This window comes from Anser brachyrhynchus (genome assembly GCF_964034855.1).
Source record: "Anser brachyrhynchus genome assembly, chromosome: 8".
Lineage (NCBI taxonomy): Eukaryota > Metazoa > Chordata > Aves > Anseriformes > Anatidae > Anser > Anser brachyrhynchus.
In genome coordinates, this window is record NC_137702.1 from 8,949,438 (window position 1) to 8,971,003 (window position 21,566).

General features: G+C 46.9%; 1 long non-coding RNA gene across 1 annotated transcript in view; it reads right to left on the minus strand.

Annotated features, from left to right (window-relative positions):
• Window positions 1–21,566, minus strand: part of LOC308199135 — a 201,208-nt gene that overhangs the window by 24,058 nt on the left and 155,584 nt on the right. The gene's annotated exons all lie outside the window — the stretch shown is intronic.

Sequence of the window (21,566 nt, forward strand, 5' to 3'; positions counted from 1 at the left end):
CCCCCTGGGGGATCACCACATGGCAGAAAATAACCTGAAAAGTTTGTGAACCTACAGCAAGGTGCTGCACAAAGCCCATCGCAAACCTTCTTTTAAGAGGTTCAACTCCGATTCAAAGGTTGGCAAACTGTCTGGTTCCCTTCCCTCTCCCCCACTAGTTTGTTTTTGATTATTTTGGACAGGGTTCACAAGAGGAAATAAATATGCCTCATTTCACGAGAGAGGGGAAAAAAAATAACAACATGCTTGATGGTACTTTAAAGAAACTTCTTTCCTTTCAAAAACAACAATTCAAGTAAATTAATAGGTCCAGTCTGATGAGTATGAGTCACTTTTGGTACAAACTAACCACAAAAGCTGGAAATCTGTTTTTAAATTTAGAGGAGAAGGCAGAAAAGAAAAAAAAAATAGAAGAAATAATTTGTGGATTTTTTTTTGAAGTACACGCTATTACCAGTGATCAGAAGAGAACTATAAGCTGCCAGCATCAGAGATCGTAATGTAACCTTTAAGCCATGGCCAAGCAATAAACAGAACTCTTTAGTGACCAAATAATTACAGAGTTTGAAATCGGAAGATTATAGCGTGTAACTAATGCAGAGAATAAACTCCACTCCACATTTTTTTACAGCTTGATACGCCATTAACTTGAATAGATTTTTTTCTGTCAATTTGCATAGATTAGCCTTCGCAAAATATCTCCCTTACTGACTTCTCAAATTATTATTTTTTTTAAAGCTGTGATCAGTTGCTGCGTCTCTGTCTACCCATACTCTATTTTTTCCTGTATCTTCCACATAGATATCCTCCCCAAAACATAAACTGATTTGCTGTGGATGTGCATGTGTTTCCTATTCACAGTTGTGGGATCCGTGTGGGTGTTTGTCTGTGACTTACAGACACGCACATGCAGACCCATATGCCCTTAGCACTACTACTCTCTTGAAAACTTAAGTTTAAGTGATTTCTCCAATATCATATAGGAAGAGGTATCAGAGACCAAGGGAAAATACAGTTCTCTAAAGCAGCAACCCATTACGTTTGTAAAGAGATGTTTCCTTTCTACAGCCTGGAATGGCTACAACAGAGAAAATTGGGCTCCTAAGGACAACTGTAATGTGCATCCCTGGCTTCAGATCACAGTCGCTTTAGCAACATACCAAAAGACACGCTAGCTCTTCTCTTCTCTGGCTTAGCTCCCATAGATTTCTCCTCCATGTGCACTGGGTCACTAAAGAAGCTGCAGAATGAAGCCTCCAGCTTTTTGCCCAGTCCTAGAACAGGTAAAACTCATAGCCCAGACGTACAACCAGCAAGCTGGTTTTCCTTGGGCTCAGCTACAGCTCCCCTCCAGAACGATTTTCCTTTCTTTCCTGGGTTTTTGGATTCATTTCAAAATCATGCACATCCCCAACAACAACAACCAAAAAACCCTTCCCAACCTCCAAATTCTACAGTTTTAAAGAGAAATAGTATCTGTATACATATATAGTGACTACATACACACACAATACAGCTTTGCAAAGAAATAATCAATGTATGTTGTGAGTACACACACATATATAAATTAGAGACAGGACACAGCATTTTCCCGTGCCTCAGCCCCAGAGACAGCTGATGTATTTGGGCTGAAAGATTATGTAGATAAAACCTGAGGCAGCAGGAGGGTGGGATAATTTAGTCCCAAGGGTTAATTGACTATGAATGATGTTAAGATCACAGCCTAACTAATAGCTTGTAACATGAGCTTTACCTACAAGACACAGTATCTCGTGATGTCACACACATTCCTATATTCCTGCACTATTGCAGTTTCAGTCTTATATGGAATATGGTGCGTGTTTTATGCTGTGCATTGTTTCTTTTATATATGCTACATCTTGTGTGGCATATTCATACGTATTGTGTAAATTTGTACATGAAGAAGACTGGTCCGGTGCTGCTGGCACTGCAGCAGGCGGTGGCTCTGCCCTACTGCCGGCTCAGGACCATTTTCCCAGGCTGCAGAAGGAGATGGGCGATGCAGTTTTCTGCCTTGGTCCCCCGGCTGCATGCAGCTTCCAATTTTCTGAATTTCATCAGTGGGTTAAAACAAAACCCGCGAGAGGATTTCGGCTCTCCTCTGCGTCAGGCAGTGCCGGAGTGGAGAGACACGTGGTTGGTTTTTTGTGTTTGTTTGTTTGTTTTTTCCCCAGGTGGGCAAGCAAAAGCGTAAACGGGATTGCCCGAGATCAGAAAGCAGCCGGGTCCCGGCAGGAGCAGCTTTTTGCTCCCCCCAGACCCACCCAGCCGGCAGCCTGCCTGCCCGGGCTGGAAAAAATAGAAATTTTTTTTCTCCCCCCTCCCGCCCACCAAACCTGTTGCCCAAGGCAAGTGCCCACCGCAGCGCCTGCATTCCCTGTACACCAGCGGCTCCGCGTTTACATCCTTGGGCAAGGAGAAAAGCGGGGGGGGGGGGGTGTCCGCGGATTTCTGGTGATTTCGTGATTTTTTACGAGGGGCTGCGGGTTTGCAGCCGACCCCCTTCCCTACAAAAACGCTCGCTTAGCGCTCATCGCCCTGCCCCCAAACCCTTCCCCCGGCGGGGGGACACGGGAGCGGGGGGCCGGGGGGACACCACCGGGGCTCGGTGCGGGGCTGGCAGCGGCACCTCCTCGGGGAGCCCCGGGGAGCGGGGGGGCGCCGGGAGAGGAGGAGGAGGAGGAAGAGGAGGAGGGGAAGGATGCGCGTTTCGGTGCCCGGCCACCCCGCAGCGCCCCCGGCCGCCCCCGCTGCGTGTCCGCACCCACCCTTCGGGGATCCCTGCAGCCGCTGCGGGTCGCTCGGAGCTACAAACACACGTGCAAGTATCGCTATACATAGGAATTTAGGGCTCTTTTCTGTAAATCTGGACAGTCCCGCGCAGACGGCAGCGTGTTTTAGCCACTCTGCGTGCACACACCGTGTGCGTATGCACCCGGACACGTCTTAAGGCTGTTAAAAATACCTTAAGTTGTGTGCATCGTATACAAACATGGCAATGCTACAAATTCTCATTCTCTGTTCTCATTGAATAACACAATTCATGTAAGTACGTGTAATAAAATTTATACTTAAATTGAGGATATACATACATTTACTTCGATTTTTTTCTGCAGTATGTAGAACGGTATAGAAAAATTCCGAACGACATGTAATGCGTATATAATGTGCCTCGTACACACGAGGCGTATTTCATCGCCACGACAAATGCATCGTGTAATGAATTACGAATTTGTCATGTGTGTCATGTACAAATACACAGCTACAGCCGTGTGTTTGGGCGCTAAGCGTGTAAGTTACCGGGGAAGGAACAGGGCGAGGTAGGAAGCACAAGCCCCGGGAAGCCATCCATCAAAGAAAACCCACCCTGGGGGACACAAACACGCTGATTTGGTTTCGGAGCCTGGCTGGGCTCGGCGGGAGAAATGCCGCTTGGAAAGCACGGGGCACGGCGGGGCGGGGGGGGCGCACCGCGCCGTCGCCCCTGGCCCCTGGCACAGCTGCCCCGGGGCAGGGAGGGCTGCTCCTCCTCCTCCTCCTCCTCCTCCTCCTCCTCCTCTTCTCCGCACGTTTGTCCTCGGGAGGAGGACGCGCGACTGCCCGCAAACAAACCACCGCAGCGAAATTAAAATAAAGATGTAACAGAAACAAAAATAAAGGAAAAACCGCGTCGGAGCGGAACCGGCAGCCTCCCTCGGCGGAGCCAGCCCGATCCAAAGCCCCTCCTTGATCGCACTGAAAGAAATGAATCGAGAAAAAATAAATTAACGGTGGCTTTGGCTGACTCGGGGAAAAAAAAAAAAAAAGAAAAAAAAAAAGGTTTTCGACATTTCTGCAAATTATTTTGCGCCAGCCGATGTGATTGTGTAAAAGATCTTTCGGGGTCCAGCCCGCGAACGTCTCCGGCAGCGGCAGGGGCGGGGGGGGGGGGGGGGGAGGTGGAGGAAGGATAGGAAAATTAAAAAGGTGTGAGAAGGTGCTGCTAGGTAGAAAGAAGGAGGGAAAATGAGAGATGCTAAAAGAGAAAGGAAGAAAAAAATACTCGGCACATTGCTCGAAAGGCAGTGCGAAGGGCTGTGCGGTGGGGAGGGTCGGGGCGATGAGCGGAGCTCCGGGATGACGAGGATTTCGCTAACTGTACGGAAAGGGGGGGAAAAAAAATAATAGGAGGGGGACAGGAGAGAGAAAGAAGGGAAGAAAACTACAAAGCAGGAGGGCTCCGGCTCCAGCTGCGCGCCAGGTGCCGGCGGGCAGGACGCAGCCCTCGGCCCCGCAGCCCGGCTCCGAGCATCCCGGGGAGAGCGCGCCTGCCTTGGATGCCGCTCGCTAACGACCAACATCTTTATTTGCTAATTAGAAGTGCCTGGCGATGCCGGCGCCCCGAGGCTCCGCCGGGAGGGGGGCACGGCCACCCTTCTCCCCCGGGAGACCACCCCGCTCGGGGCTCCCCGCGATGGGTGCCCCCTTCCCATGCACCTGCGGGGGGGGGTGGGCAGCACCCCTCGGGCGCCCGTCCCCGAGCCAGCAGTGTTACCCTGACACCGCGCTCGCGAACCGGGCGTCGCTCTCCACCAAGCCTTGATCCGTCCGTTTTAAGCTAACGCGGTGAGATTATTATTATTATATTTTATTATTAGTTTCATTTTCTTCCCGCCCCGGAGCGGCGCGGTTCCCACGCAGCCGGTGCATTTCCCTCGGCGGGGCGCAGGGGGTGCAGCGGGACCGCACGGCGGGCCGGGCTCAGAAGAGCCGCTGGGGCTTTTACTCCACGTCTCTTTCCTGCTCTTTATTTATTTATTCCTCCTTTTTCCTTTTTTTTTTTTTTTTTCGGCCGTCCCTGGAGCGAGGCGAGCAAAGCCGCCCCAGCAGACGCTTCTCCAGCCGCTCCTGAGCCCTGGCATCCCCTCCTTTTGGAAAGCCGAGATCCACGTTTCCAGCTTGGCAGCCAAATTCCCGGCAGCCCGAAGAAATAAACGCTGGCACCTCCTGCTCCGGGACGGGCGAGTCCCCGCCGCCCCCCCTGGTGAGGGATACCCGTGCTGGAAAGGCAGATTTATTGTCCCTAATCAGCAACTCGTTTAGGTCATTACAAGCCCATTACCGAGGGACCGGGAGGGTGAAGAGAAATTTGGCTACACCTCTTCATGTGAACCAGCGCCTCTGAAAATCGGAGGAGAGGAAAGGGTCCCAGGGAGAGACCCCTGTCATCCCTCTTCTCTAGGAATGCTCCCCCCTTATCCCTTCACCCTCATCTGTTGCCTTCCTTCCGCCTCCTTGAAAGGGGTCCTGCTACATCTGGTACCCCCACCCCTGCCTAGACCCCTTCCAGCATCGTTTGCAGCCAGGGAAATGCATCTTCCCAGCAAGGCCTAGGGAATTAGTCTGTTACAATGGTTTTGGGGGTTTCTTTTATACCACCACCATCCCATTTTACGTCCTTTTCCCCTTATTCCTTTCCCCCGACTGACAATAAAACCACTGAAGATCCAGCGCTGCCCTTGCTGTGGGTAAACTGGGGGTTGCCACGCTCAGGCTTCAGAAGTGCATCCCACCAGGGAGGAATTTGGGGCAGATCGGGTCCACTTGGATCCACACTAGGGATCCAGCTCAGAGGGAAGGAGAGGGGGCAACTCAGCCCCCTGAAAATCAGGGCTCCTACCCCCCACCCCCCCAAAAGGGCCCTGGTGTGGGTGGCATCCTGCAGCATCCCTGGTACCTACCCTGGCCCCCTGGGTACTGGGGGTGTCACCAGCCTCATGGAGCTGGGGGGGCTGCACAGATCTCCACTGCGGGGCCAGAGACACCCCTGTCGTCTCCCCCCTCACCCCTTTTACCTCCACCCTGGTAATTATGCAACCTCTCCTGACCCTGCTTTCTATCCCTTTTATCCTGGCCTCAGTGCCTGTTCGCCCAAGCAGGCAGGGCTGAGCCGTTGGAGATTGCTCTGAGGTCCTTCCATCTGGCACTTTCTCTCTGTTCCCCCACTCAATAAATAAAATAAGGGTCACCTTTTTTTTTTTTTTTTTACTTTTTTTTTCCTACTTTTTTTTTTTTTTGGATCACACACCAAGGCCCATCACAAATGAGACCCCCGAGGCTTTGATGCCTGTGTTTGGACACAAGCAATTATCTCTAATTATTGTTTTGCTTTTCAGTTTGCCCAACTTTCCAACAGCCTTGAAAAGAAACTTCAAGGAGGGGGTTCAGCAGACTGAATGAGACATTTCTCCAAGAAAGCCCCTCCCAGAGCCCCCTCTCGCTACCATATTGAGAGAAACAAAATCTTCACAAATGTTTAAGTACAATATGGGTTTGGCAAGGGGGTTTCTTTTCTTTTTCTTTTTCTCTTTTTTTTTTTTTTTTGAAGATGATTTCTAAAGACACGGGAACATTTGTACAAATAAGGCGCAGATGGGAGTGGGGCGGGGGAGCACACTGGAGCTGAATATCTGGGAAGGGAGGTGAAATGGTTTTCAGCTGGGAAGGAAGTGGAGAAACAGAGATTAAAACCCCCTTAGACTTTCCCACCACTCATAAATAATACATTAAATTGCACTTATTGCTTTCTGCTCACTGAGAAGCACTGGGCAAAGGCCTTGAGTCCCGTAGAAAAATCCTGGGGGAACGGTAGGATCAGGAGGCAGAAATGGGGGAAAAGAGTGATATTTTGGGAAGCTGTCCGAAAGGATGGGAGACTAAAAATAACATGCCAAGTCTATGCCCATACATGTGGCACACACCTGCATAGACACACACGGAGCTACACAGGCAGGTTTTTTCCTGCTGGCAACATGCATGAGGACAGCCTTACCTACGCACACTTAGGCACGCAGACGTGCAGCCTGGGCACAAATGTGCTCAAAGAGTGAAACAGATGTATGCACACACAGAGGTACATACAGGGGTGTAAGTGCACAGAGGGGTGGGCTTCGGTGGTATGTGCACATCCACGGGTCCATCACATCTGTGTGCGCATGCACACAAGGAGGTGGGCAAAAGATGCAGAGGAACAGGCAGATGCACTTGTACCAACAGCCACATCCCCCTGCACCGTACAGATACTTGGTAAGTCACTAAAGCCATCTCAGTAATTCACTTGGTAGCTCACTAAAGTCATTTAAGAGTCAGGAAAGGCACTCTGTAAAGTGATGATCATAACAACTTTGCACCACAGGTTTTCTGCTGAAAATCCCCAGCCTGTGTGTTTTCGCTGCTAACCCACCGTTTGTTTAGCAGCCCTTCAGAGCAACCAGAGCAAACTAAGCAAAATACGCACAGCCTGCTAAGAGCCATCTTCGGCTGAAGGACACCGACCTTTTTCTGCAGCTAAAAATTCCTCCGCAAATCAATGCCATCCAGTCATTAGTTCCTCACGAACCGGCCTAATGGGCCATCACTTCTCCGCCCAAGAAAAGGAAAACGCAGCCCTGCTCCTAACCCGGACCTAATTGCACGGGCCAAGAGTGGCAAAGGTGGGGGAGCCTTTGTTTATTGCTTCCATCCTTTGGCAGTAGCACCGCCGAGAAGTGTTGCTCTAAATATTTGTCTTTCTGCCCGGCTGTCTGTCTGTCAGCATGTATGTCTAGAGAAACACTCCAAGTATAGATACATAAACACGAAGTGATAACCATGTGTAGTTGTACACACAGTGCACAAATACAGCGTATCACTACATGCATGCATGTGTATATATATATAAATATACACCAAAATAAACACAGGCATGTATGTCTCTTGGGTATTTTATTTTACCACCCGATTATTAGCAATGGTAGCAGTAATGGACATATTTCTGTAAACCTAGACCAGTAACATAAGAGCATATTATCCTTTTAGGAAACTAATTAGCATCAGGGATCTGATTCCTTTTGCTACCCTTCTAATTAATTATACTTGGTAATGCCGTCATTAAGAAGAGCGGAGTGTTTGTTCTTTTAATCTCCGTGTAAGGGACATGAGTTGGGAACAAGCTGCTTTGGGGTAGGTTTGCTGCGCTCTTTATTCCACCACTCAGCCCTCCGCTTTTCTTTTCATTTTCTTTTTTTCCAGCCAGAGCCTGCACCCCCCCAAACAAAACAACCCCAAACAACTCCCCCCCGAAACCTCGCTCAAACTCCTCCCCACTCAAAAAAAGGAAAAACTAGGAAACACAGTGAATTAAAGAAGTCTTGACTTAAAAACGACCCATATGTTTCCAAATGCTTTCCAAATGATCCCTTTCTGAATCCGTGTGTTGTGTGCGGGGCGGCGGGCGGGGGGACACCCCGCTACAGATTGCGGCTCTGATCCCGAGGTTTTTTCCTGAGCTCGGGGGCTGTCTGTGACCCTTCTGCCAGGGGTCGGTGCACTCGCCCCGAGGGCGGCTGTCCCCACTGCTCTGGCACAACCGCCGGCCCCGCTCCCACACGTGGGGTCCCGGATCTAAACCGCTAATTGCACGGGTTCACAGATCCTCCAGCGCAGCGCCTCGCCGAAAACCGGCTCCTCGCCGGGCCCGCATCTCTTGGGGACCACACACAAGCACCGCACAGAGCCTTTGTGTGGCAGAAAAAAGGGGACGCATAATAGAAAGGGCGAGAAAGAGAAAAAGAGTTGGTAAACACATTGGCTGCGGTACCTAGAAACCACGGCAGTGCGACAGGTTCCCAAGAGAAGATCAAAAGTTGGCCTTTGGGATAAGCAACTGAGCAAACTCAAGTATGTTTCTATAATGAACTGCACAAAAGCAGCAGAAGGGGCACTGCGCTGGACTCAATGAGCTGCTCATAATGCGCTGATATGTATATTATATAGATATTCCTCTACCTGGCGCCCGTGTCCTGCCCAACATAGGTGTGTGCGTGGGCAAAGTACAGCACATAAATCTGCCATACGCACCGTGCACCAGGCAATCTGTAAATAGATGTGCACCGCAAAGAGTTTTGCATGTATTTGTGTCCATGGGGAAACAGAGCCAAAAATTCAGAGCTATACCATGAGAGCTCAGTGCGCGTAAGTATACAACTTTACATCGTAGAGTCGTGTGGGTTTAAGGGCACTGGGTCTGTTCAATAGTGCTGATGAACCAAAATAAGTGCATGTACATCACATATACTGAAAAAAAAAAAATAAATCTATGCCTTTAAATGCCCACTTTACATGGTCACAGAGTTCTGTGTATATATTTCAGTTGCAAAGATGTACAATTGATTCTGGCTGCAGTGTGCACAGATGGCTGTGTGCATATTATTATTGTATATGGGCTACTTTTACTTATCATAGAAAATATCACACTAACACTGCTCAAAAATATTGTATTTTTCACTCAAAAATATATAGTGACAATTTTACTGAGAAGATGGGGTGTGTTTTTGTATTACAAAACTTCAGGAGCCTGAAAGACCATTAACAGTCATTCATCTGTCACCTGACATGACATCTGTCATGTCACTTAGCTTTCCATTAAGAAGAACAGGGAGCAGTTGTATTAAGTTATGTCCCAGCTATCTTCTTAAAAAGAAAAGCCCCCATTTGTTCCAGGAGCTAATACGCTAGTTTCCTTCACTGCTACTCACTGAGGCAGTAAGCATGGATGTGACAGCCAAATGGCTGATATAAATGCACATGGACATTTAAGGTCCAAAAGGAACATAATACAGTGTAATCCCAGTTTAACATTATTTTAAAATAACAGGGAAACACTTGAACTCTCCCTACACAATCATACGAGTTTTGCCCTGGATACGATTACGTGTTTTTCAGGCACGGTTAGCCATATGTCTAAACTGAAATTAGACAAAAACAAACCAGGCAACTTAGCAGTGCCTCGTGCTGAGCTCAGCACTTTTTAAAAGGGACAATATTGAACTCATTCAACTGAAGTGTAGTCATAGCAATTGCTTCATTGAGAGAAATATGTTGTTAGAAAACTAAGTGGGCATAGGAGCTGAGAGTGGTCCATTGCTTTAGAAGGGGAGCACCTGATGTGACCTAATTATTTAGCCTGCAGTATAAGTTACAATCAGTTTGCATCCCATGTGGTAAATCTTTACCTTAATAAGCACTGGTTTCTTAAAAACTTAGACGGTTTCTTCTCTCTCTTAATTCATAGTCTTTCACTAAGAGTATGTCTCCCCTTAACGAAATAACCAGTATGAACTTGTAAAGAAATATGCCAATGGGGACTGGGAAGGGTCAATCCATGAAAATGTGTGTGGGGAGTATCTGAGCTGGACAGGAAAGAAGAAAATTGGTGTAGAGCTGTTGGTAATAGTCATTTTTTTTGGAAATAGTCATTTTTTAATCATTTTTTGTCATTGTCTGCAGTCTCTTTTGGGGGCTCACAGCTGAGCAGGCTGGTTTAGGGGGGCAGCATGTTAAGATGTGCTTTGCATTGCTGATGAGACAATGGCATCAGGCTTCTAACGGAGACTGTCATAGGAATGAGTGCTTAAAGTCATCTCCAGTTTGACTCTCTCATCTTTCTGGAGGACCCACCTCACTCTTGAGTGATTCTAGAAGGAGTCTAACTAACTAACTGACTGATGCTAAGCAGTTTTCACATATTCTGAATCTGCAGGTTCCCAGGCCAATCATTTTAAGCCTCCCGAGGGTGCACCACCTGCTCTCAGATGACTGTTGAAGTCATCTCAAAGTAGCTCCTAGGATCTTCACACTGTGGGCTGAGAACCACAGGGGAAAGATGGCTTCCCCAGAAGATGTGGTCTGTTGTGGCTCTGCAGCAGTCAAAGTTTTCACGCTGCATACCCATAACTAAGCACACTCCTTGCACTTCCAAAGGAAAGGTCATCACCTTTCCTTTAACCACTCCTACAGGGGAGACAAGTTGAGCCAAACGCCAGCAGTGTGTGCAGTGTTACAAAGTCCTCGTCAATAGGCAGCTTGGAAGCCACCTGCAGTCACAGTGCCGTACCATGGCCTCAGCAGAAGCCACCTGAGAAGCATCTTGGCTTTTGGGGACCAGCTTTACGATGAGAAGGACATTTCTCTGTGCCTTCCTGGCTGCACTGTGAGTTGGGTGGAGAGTGAGACCGATGCTTCCCTGGCATCTTTCCTGTGTGGGTTGCTGGGGTTTGTGTGCATTGAACCAGCTGTACTGAAACAAGTAGGCTGGGAAGGAGAAGCTGGGGGAGCAGAGGAACACCTCCAAGTCTCACAGTTGCCACCAGGGATAAGGCTACTCTCATGCCAGCCGTGGAGCTGTCACATGCAGCACTGGTGTCTGTTTATTTACAAGAAAAGAGTCTTTCTGACACCACTATGAGCCTTTCCTTTGGCTGACGGCTGAAGAAAGAGATGGAGCTCAGGCTGCCAAGAAACTTGGGAGGAATTTTAGGAATGTGTCAATTATCTGGAGAGTGATTAGCAGTGATTCATAGGGGCTTAGTGTCTCTTCCTCGCTGCTTTCTGGCCACATGACTCGACAGGTGAGTTTGCCCAACTTGTGCTCGTTTTGGCCGCTTGAGCCCGTTTTGCAGCTGATGACTTAAGAGGTGTCATTTCCCCAGCAGTAGCTGGGTGTGAGTTCAGCCTGGGTGTGAGCCGGGTGTGAGTTACAAGCTGAGAGGGAAGATGGAAGTTATTCCAAGTCAACATCCTCCAGAGTCTTTAAATACTTCAGTTCACCTCAGCCCCGCCGAATGCGGTCCCTTCGCTTGGCTATAGCTTTTCTGTCAGCCTCCCACACTCTGCATAAAACCAAACTCCAGCCCTCTGTGTCCTTTAAATTATTTGCCTTTATTGTACAAGCTCCAAGAACAAAGCTAAAGAAAAACAATGAAAATAAACAAATTTTAAACACAACCACATTTCATGCCCATTCCTCAAGCCAAGCTCTTGTTATTCCAGAGAACGGGGCCACAAGTATGAAGGACAAAAAGTGATAAACGAGTTCATCAGACAACCAGTGGATCATGGTTCTTGCTCAAGAAAAAGTAGCTCACAGTGCTCTTTTTAGGTCATAGATACCATGAGACTTCATTAATGACTCACAAAGTGCGCAGAGAGCTTTAACTGAAAACTATTTTCTTTGTGTGCAAAATAAACTGATATTAATGGCTGGAGCAGGAACAAGTTGGCAAGCTATAGGCAGACCACAGTGTGGTCAGCACAAATTACTGTCATTTGCTGGAATAATTGCAGTGGCAACTGTTGCTGTTGTTGCTAAGTGTTGCTTTTTTTTTTTTTTCTTTTTCCCTGTGTGTCTTTGTGGTGCACACTATTTATGGCCGGATTCTGCCATTCTCGGGGATTCAAGGCTGCCCCCTCTGAGATCTGGATCATCCTGGCTAGGTCTATTCTTAAGGGTGGACAAAACTTAATTCCCCCCAGCTACACTGACTGCCCGAGGCAGGTGACTCTATTCACATCAGATTTTGCGGAGCGTAGGAAGAGATTATGGCTTATTCTGTTGCAATTTAGTGGCTGCACCCCCTAAGTTGGTGGGCAGGAGGGGGTGGACAGTTGTGCAATGTGCCCGGTGCCCTGACACGTGATGGAAGGACACCCTGTGCCACTTGGCAGGCACGTGGCTTGGAACTGCTCTGAGCTTTGCGCAGAGCTGCTGGCTGTCTCCAGCATCCTACTTTGGTCACGTAGGACCTTGCTGTGGGGAGGATTCATGGCATCGTGCTGGGTGTTACCAACTTCCCTAGGGGAGCAGAAATCAGACGAGAAGGTCTAGGGCCAAAGCATCTTTCTCCTTTTACTTCTGTGTCCAAATAAAGGTAACTGAATTGTGCAGGAGCAAAAGCTGATCACCAGAATGGAGTCTTAGCAGAAAGAGTGGAAGAAACACACATCGCAAACCAAGGAAAGGATTAAAGAGACAAGAACGTGTTGTTTTTTTTTTTCAGTCACTAGAAGCATTTTAAATATTGTGAACCAGAGAGCTGATTTATTAGCATCCAATTACCCTATGAGAGCAGAACAAAGAGCCGAAGCTGTGCCTGAAGGGAAGGTGATGCTTTCTAACACGGCTAGCCCCAAGCCCCCCCAGAGAAGTGTACCTGATAATTAAAATCAAAGAGGGCCAGGTGCAGCCTGGGCACAAAAGACAGAACAAAGAGGTGAACTGCTCCTTGAGTGAGAAAGTGCACATTTTCCCTGTTGCCTTTGACACAGCTTTGTGCTCTCAAGTGATCTCTAACTTCTGATGTGCCAGGACTCTCCATCACACACTACAGGAATATGGGAGGTGTCACCTTTGAACTCTTCATGCTCATATTTAGGCTCACAATGACACCACTCATAAAGGCTGGATGCTAAGATCCCTTGTTTTATGTACCTCTAAACCTTTCTCAGTCGGGTTACTCCCACTTTGTACTGGGGGTGCCAGATCAGAGTGAGAATAAACCAGGACAGGTCTGAGCTGGGAGGTTCCCACTACCTGTCCTGCTTGTGAAAACACAAGGTCAGAAAGACCTGAACTGTCTCTGGGTTTTGGTGGCTGATCCAGACTCAATTCTTTTTTCTGTGTGTGAGAATTTGAAAATTGACAATATGTTCCACCTCAAAATAATTCAGATGAAAGAGCATCTGAAAACTGTGTCAGGAAAGCACAGCTTCAAAATCTTAAGACCAAGCATTATGGCTGAATCTTTATTTTCCATTATTAGTCACAGAATAATGGATGATTTTGACTTTTCATCTGAATTAATGACTCAAAAAATACTAATATCCTGGAAAGTATTGCAGCACATAAAAATCATACCCATCACAAGATAGATCAGAATAGATCAGATCTCTTCTGTTCCTCCAGTATCTGAAATTCCCTTCTCCATTCTCCCTAGAGGATCTGTGTTCAAAACACTGTCATTTTGTCTTCAAATTTATTTCTGCGTGAAAAATATCATTTGAAAACAAAGCAAACCAAGCTTTTGGTGCAAGCCATGCTTTTGGACCCCTGACTTACGCTGAGCCCTCCATTAGGAGCAAGGAGTGAAATGGTTTCTCCGTGCAGGAGATCACAGAGATCTGGCTGCAGCATCCTTCATGATGAATGAGTCTTTTTTGCTCCCTCTTCTTTCTCCTGCCTCCTCACCTACTTTTATCTGCATAAATATTAATACTACAACTCCTAATTAAATCCAGGAATATATTTACCTTCACAGATGAGATACTTAAGCGGCACAAGAGAGGCCTCTTGTTTCCATGAAACTTTGCAGCCTGTAAAATGCAGTGGTTCTTCCCAGGGTTATTGCTGCTCAGTAAATAATGGGAAAAGATGAGGAATATTTCTGAAATAGGTCAAGTACACTCCAAACAGAAACATGCTAATAGGGAGAGATGTAAGAACAATGTCAAATGTCAATGATCACAAAGTAGCTCCCGAATATATATTTACTGAATGCAATGCTTCTCCGCTGAACAGAGTTGACATAATGACATGCTCTTAGTGGAAACTTTCCTAGTTATTTTATCAGAGGTGTTATTATTTTATTTATTTATTTATTTATTCCAGACGTGCAGCTAGAAAGTTCCTACTCTCAGAAGACAGACTCTTTGAATAATAATAATACAATAGAGGCCTGGAAGAGGCTAACAATGCCTGTTTTTCTCAGCGTGGGTTTTATAAAGCCATCAGCTTAGCTCCATTTCTCTCCACACCCAGTGCAACAGTACAGCCTAACCGGTATCGACTAAACTATTGTTTGTGGGAACGTCACATGGGCTGATGCTGAAGTCCAGATAAAACACCCCAACTGCAGCTTCATCGTCCACAGAAACTTATTTCCCTGTCACAATAACATCTAGACTGATTTGACATGAGATTTGATAAACCCACGCTGTCTGGTCCTTATCAGCTGTGCGTATGCAGGCAGTTTGACTGATAATTTGTTTTAATATTCGTGCTGCAAACACTTGCAAAACCGCTTTCCGGGTGGACACCAGTGTATCCATGTCAAACAGGACATACTGAACGGGGTTTTGCAAAAATTTGTCTGGAGCCTGGCAAATCATCGCTCGTGAGCTGGATGATGTGTGATGAAGCAAACCAGGAGGGCTGTTATTTCAGTAAGGCTGTGGGCAAAGTTCAACTTTCGTACTGTCCCTCCCTCTCTTCTATTCCGCTGCTCCTGGCTGATCAAAAGCCGGTGTGACATGTCAAAAAGAAATGCTCAGCATCATGCTGAAATTAATAAGCCAGGGTGTCTTATGCAAGACACATGAGCTAAGCCTGTCCCACCGCTCACTACCAGGAAGGCCTCCGCTGTGTTTATCTTCTGCTGCTGCTTCAAAACTGCCACATCCCACGAGACCAATGGGAAAAAGTATCATGGGATTTGTTTGCTTTGGATGCAGTTCAACTCAAAACCACAAAGATGGCTCCATAACCAACTTTTGATCAGAGCTGATCAAGTCCAGGGATAGGCAGACTTGGAGGGAGGTCTCTGAGAAAAGCATGGAGCAGCTCAAAACCAGAGGAGAGAAGCAGCCGGAAAACTTGGGTCAGAAATCTAGAAAACATTACATAAGAAATGGCTGAAAATGAGTGGGTTTGTTCAGCCTAGAAAAGACAAAGATAACACAGACTAGTAGTCCACAAACACATGAATGAGTAGAGGGAGGTTATAGAGCTTTATGTCTTCTATGGGATGGAGAGAAGGAGTCTTGTTTTGAGTTGCAGCAAGGGGGGGGATGACATTAGACATTACAGGGAAAACTGCTCAAAGGGAAGATAGGGAAGGGCTGGAAGACGTTGCTGAGGGAAGCTGTGGTACCCCTATCACTAATGAGTTTCAAGAAGAGGTTCGATATGCGTGTGCCAGGAATGGATTAGGCCTGACCTTGTAGGCCCTGGATGAGGATAAATTGACACCTTCACAAGGCCGCTTCCCGTGCTGTCTTCTAGGACTTGATAATTTGAGCACATGCAAAATTTGCTGGCCACACTTCCTCAGACACACTCACGGTTCGGTCCACTAACTGCTGCCTCTGGCGTTTGGAGGAGGCCTCACCCAAAGTCTCGCCGGAAAAGCACCAGGCAGCCCGGTCAGTGTGAGCTCCAATGCACCTCAGTGCTCTAAAGATGGCGACACAAATTTATGTGAGGGCGAGCAAACCTCTTACCTTGGTGAATCAATTCTGGGATGGCTGGGGACCGGGACACAATGTGAACCTGGCTCCATATCTGAACTGCCCCCAGCCCCAAGATGTTTACATCCAAACTGTTGGTTGGGGGCCTCCCTGCAACTTTCCCATGTCGGCAGCTATTGTGAAGCGCCGCATGAGGCTTTTTTTTTTGTATGTGTCAGGAAGCCTTTCAGGGATCCTTATTTTATCTAAATAAGGACAAAGAGCTTGTGCAGTGCCAGCGCTGCCCCACTGGAGTCAAAAGGCAGCTCTGCTCAAACGCCAGTGGCGTGAGGCCCGAAGATGTGCAGCTCCAGAGAGGACCCAGGAGGCGACAGCCTGTTCCTGCCAACCAACAACGTGGCTGTTTATCCAAAGGAACAGTGCTCTGTGTGAATGATGATAGGTTTATTTTGCAGTCAGCGTCACAAATTATGGCACTTTTCCATCTATTGTCCTATATGCTAAGTAAACATCATAAACCATTCTGTGCTATGGGCTTCTGAAAATCATAATGCAAGAGTCACCATCAAGGAACAATGAGAGAGCAAACAAGGAAGCCAAACCATATACGTTAGCTTTGTTTTCCATATGGCGGAGTAGTGTATGACTTGGTTTCTCCTGTCATGTCTTTTATGGTGTTTTTTAAAGCTACTATGCTGTGTTATATGGCTCCATTCATAAAATTAAATTGTACAGGACAGGAAATCATTCCCTTTTTCATGATCGTATCATCTAAACCCATGCTGCAGGCGACAGGCAAAAATTACTAGTCCTGATGCATATTTAAGGAGTTTCTTCTGCTGCATGGATCCCACATCAATAAGAACCTCTGCACATGCAACAAGGCAAAAACCCACGGGGTAGACTGAAAAGATTTTTGTGTGTGCGTGTGTGTGGTTTGGTTTAATTTAAAGATGTGCAGATAGAGTTTTCACTCAGCGCGCGGTACTGATTAGTGCAAGGCAGCAAACTTGCCTGGAGATCTTATGGCCCCAGAAATCAAGCTGTGGGCTGGTAGTGATTGGAAAGGTTTAGAGGGTGATGATTTGATAATTTCTTTAGTCCAGAAGCCTGCAGAGAACACACACATGCAAAGTCTGGTCTAGGGCTGCCCGATATCCCAACTGCCCTGAACACAGGTACTGAAGACTGGTCAGTATGGACATACTGACATGGGACAGACCCACCTAGGGGCATCCCAGAGAGGGGTATCTGCAGGCAGCCCCAGGCAATGGCACATGTATTCCAGGCCTGTTTGGTCCATAGGCTCTGGAGGTGCTACAAACAGCTATTTAAAACTAGATAAAATAGATCTTATATGTGCAACAGCAGTTTGAAAATGAGGAGATGAAAGATAATGCCCATCCCTAGATAATAACCCAGTCCTATCTGAGTTTGCATTGATAAATGAGCAAGGCCTAGTTCCTTGTGGCTCTCAGTCACGCCAAACCCTCACGTTGCTCTACTTGCCTAGGATGTGCACGGCACACATGGATTTCAGACACCCCACCAGCATCCAGGCTGAAGCCACATGAACTCAAAATTCATTCCAATGCAAAATTTTCCTTGGGAAGGAGAGACAGCATGTCCAATATTTTTTTATTTAAGAATAAAAATCTCTTCATGTTTTTTCTTACCTGCTGATTCTATCTGTTGGCAAAATACACCACCAGATTAAAATATTGGCTTTTGGAATAGGGTGGTAAATCATAAATGAATGTTGTTTTCAGCATCATAATAGGGCATTTGGAGGGTTCTGTATGCTTTCCATATCCATGACATGAACACAGCTGTGTACTCACATATGAAAAACAAGTTTTCAGAACTGAACCACAGAGATCATTTATTGTTTGGAGTCCTTTCTCAAGAGAGCTCATTACATTTTATAAAAAAAAAAAAAAAAAAGGAAAAAAAAATCCTTTATATTTCAGCTCTGCTCATTTAATATAACTATGACAGAATACCAAAAATCTGTGGAGCTTTAAATGTAGTATAATATATTACCTTTATACTTTAAAACTATTTCTCTTATGGCTTAGGAATGCTCCAACTCTCTTCTGCAAATATGTACAGCAAATACAGAGTCAATTTTATGTTGCTGTACACTGTACATTGAATATTTCTATATGTGCACAGCTGGAAATATTAATTCTTAAGAGTCTACTTGTGAGCAAATGTACATTAAAGGTCCGTTACACATAATGTATATTTACAAATGCACATCTCTCCTTACCCTGCAAAATACACACAGTTTGATCTTCAATCATTCATCTACCCGGTATATCCCATTTCCTAAGCTCTTCACTTAACTTCTCCTGCTGTTGACTATCACACCAGGCAGAGCATTCACGGAGCTCGTACTGGGCTGCCCTGGCAGGGAATGGTCCCAGTTCTCTGCTGCAAAGGCATCTGACCTGGTTCTGCAAAAATCACAGGGCACTTCACTCTTTAACCACCTCCCTGGACACGAGCAATGAAGCACTGTCTCTAAACCCTTTCATTCCCTGGGGATCCACCGAAACCTCTGCTATGCCATGTGTGTTTTGGTGCACTGCTCAGTGAAGCCATGCAAATCTGTGTAAGTTGATACAATGATGCTGAAACCCTTCCTGTAGGGTTTGGGCTCGTCACCAGTTAACCCAGCTTCAAAGCCTTATTTAGTTTAAAGTGAGCACGATTCAGCCCTGAAGTGGAGGGTGGGGGAAGGAGAAAGAAAGAGGGTGGACAGTATTTGTCAAAAGATTGTGCTGGGGTGGGAAGTGGAGGGATGGGAAGGGATGCCCCACTTCTTCCCTGGGCATGAGAAATAAAAAGCATTGTGGCAAGTGAGCAAAGCTCCTCTGCATTCCTGCTGTGCCCATCTCCAGAGAGGATAGCAAAGCACAGATGTAGGAGAAGCAGCCAAACCGCCTGGGAGATGGAAAACCCAGCCCCCTGCACCCCCTCCCTCCCTGACTCCCTCCTCATCTATGTTGCTTGGGGGCTGAAAGGATTTTTTCCAGCAGTTTTGCACCCCTGTCCCTGCTGGAAGTCCCAGCCGGGTGCAGGGGCCGGATCCCCATGGCTCTGACAGCTCCGTGCGTGGGCATTCACGCAGCCGGGGTCCCTGCTCTCCAAAACCCAAGCACAACACTGACAGCCGGGTTTTAATCACGCAAGGGCTGATAACCATCAAACGCCGCTAATTTCCAACAAATTATCTAATCCAGATGCTTGCTGGATTTGAGTAAACACTGCACCCAACAGGATCATAAAACAAATAAGCACAAAGCGGTTTAGGGTTTCAGCTCTCGCCTCGCCTAGCCCAGTACCCTCAAATGGGGAAAAATGCAAATCAGGTGATCCTGCGCTTGTGTCTGAAACCAGATCGGTTCCTGGGGGGTCACATGCAAGCCCCCCACATGGTGCGGGTGGGCTGTGGGGTGCTCGGGATAGCTGGTGACAGAGCAAGAAGGGTGAAGCCAGCACTGCTGCAGGCAGAAATAACGACCGAGGCTGGGAGCACGGCGGCCAGGAGGCATTTGTGGTGTGAGTGAGCAGAGGGGCTTTGCAAAAACCTCGGTGGGACCCTGATTCAGCCCCTCTCCCCCTGCCACATGGGGAGTTCAACACCCACAGCATCGCACCGGTGGAGGAGAGCATCTCTGGCTGCTGGCTTTGCACGTACAGGCAGCTGCCTGCAATGTGCCTGCCCGATGCCATTTGGCTCGCTGGCATCGAGCTGCCTCAGAAACCTCCCCAGCTGGCTTTCCAAGGCAGGGAGGTATTTAGAATCCATGTGTTTGGAGAGCCGTACACACACATGTGAACAGAGGAGCGTGTTTTAGGCAGCGGGAAGCAGTTCGGGAAATGGTTAATAGTTTTTTTCCTGGCTTGAGACAAGAGACAGATCTTGTCTATTGCAGAAGAACATTTAAACTTCAGTTTTGCAAGGGCAAAACTGTGACCTGGAGACAGACAAATATGCATGTATGCACACACACACAAGGCAGAGAGATATTTTTCCCTTCTTCGGGACCAGACTATTTTCTTGACTGATTCTCCTGTAGGATCACATGCAAGACATTCCTCGAAAGGAAAGACATATTTTCTATAGCCATATAATATTTTGTGAAGTATACATCACAAAATGCCCTTTCTGTAGTGTGTAGGCAGGGTACATGGTGTATATATAAAAATATGCACTACATATGGTGATGGACAGATGCTGTATGAACACACATGAAGTAACCATGCTCTGTCGAGTCCGGGGACTTATTTAAGTAAAGGATTTATTTTACAAATTTCCTTACACATAAACATGCACACACACAAACACACATACACTGGAAACATATGGGATGGAAAACATTCTTTTGCATAAATCTGCAATACTGGATTTAAAATCACAATTACCCAGAGGTTATGTAAGCTTTGAACAAGGAGGAAAAAAAAAAAAACGTAGTATGTCTGAGCAGGCCTTCTGGTGAAGAAGGGGAAATGGCACCTCCCCACTCGCAGTGTATTGTCTATTCTGTTTCAAATTGGGAAAAAAAATGTTTTCCCAATTCCATAAACAACACCCATCCTTCTTTCAGCAATTCATGGTGGTCCTAGTTCACAAATGTTCAAAAAAAAAAAAAAATAGCCCCAAATATTCAGCTTCCCAACCTTTTTTTCTTCTTTCTTTCTTTCTTTTTTTTTTTTTTTTTGCCATATGAAGAAATAAACCAGCAGTGTTGCCTGTTCCCAAGAATTTTCCGTCTTCCCCCTTTGCAGCTAAAGCTGATCTCTCCTTGCTGCTTCTCTCCCCTCTGCTCCCCCTCCAGCTCCTTGTATGTATAATCTCCTGCTCCCCTCCAAGTGTGTTATTTGGTTTTGGAATTATATCTATTTACCCGGAGTGGAAGTTGCACAACGGATGTGTTTATGCGAGAAAATTATATCACTGACAAACGCTGATTGGCATGTGGACATTGCAAGAGAAAACTACAGAGGACATTTTCATCAGCTTGGAATAACACAATGATTGTGTTTTCAGCAGAGCTAATGGATCACATACCCCTGCTCACTCTGATAGCTGTTTACACAAAGGACGGCTTCCCAGATGCAGCCAAAAGAAAAAAAAAAAAGAAAAAAAAAAGAAAAAAAAGCTTGGAATAAGAAAACCCACCCCAGCAAACACAGCAATAATAGCAATAATGGGCGATCGGGGATAATCCTGCGGAGGAGGAGGATGGGGCTAATTCTCATTTGCACTAAGATCCCTTCACAGAGGGAAAGGGGCGTTGAAGAGGGTGCAGAGGATGCGGTGCGTGCGGGGCTGGGGGGGACGACCCCTCTCCCCAGCTCATGAGTGCCTCAGGACATGGGTGCCCCCGGCCCCACCTGGGCTTCAGGAGGCTTCCTCTTCCTGCGGACTTCAGTGAGGTCAGTGCTTGGGGCAGGGAACTTATTTTCTTGCCTTTCAGCAAAGAGCAAGTTGGATT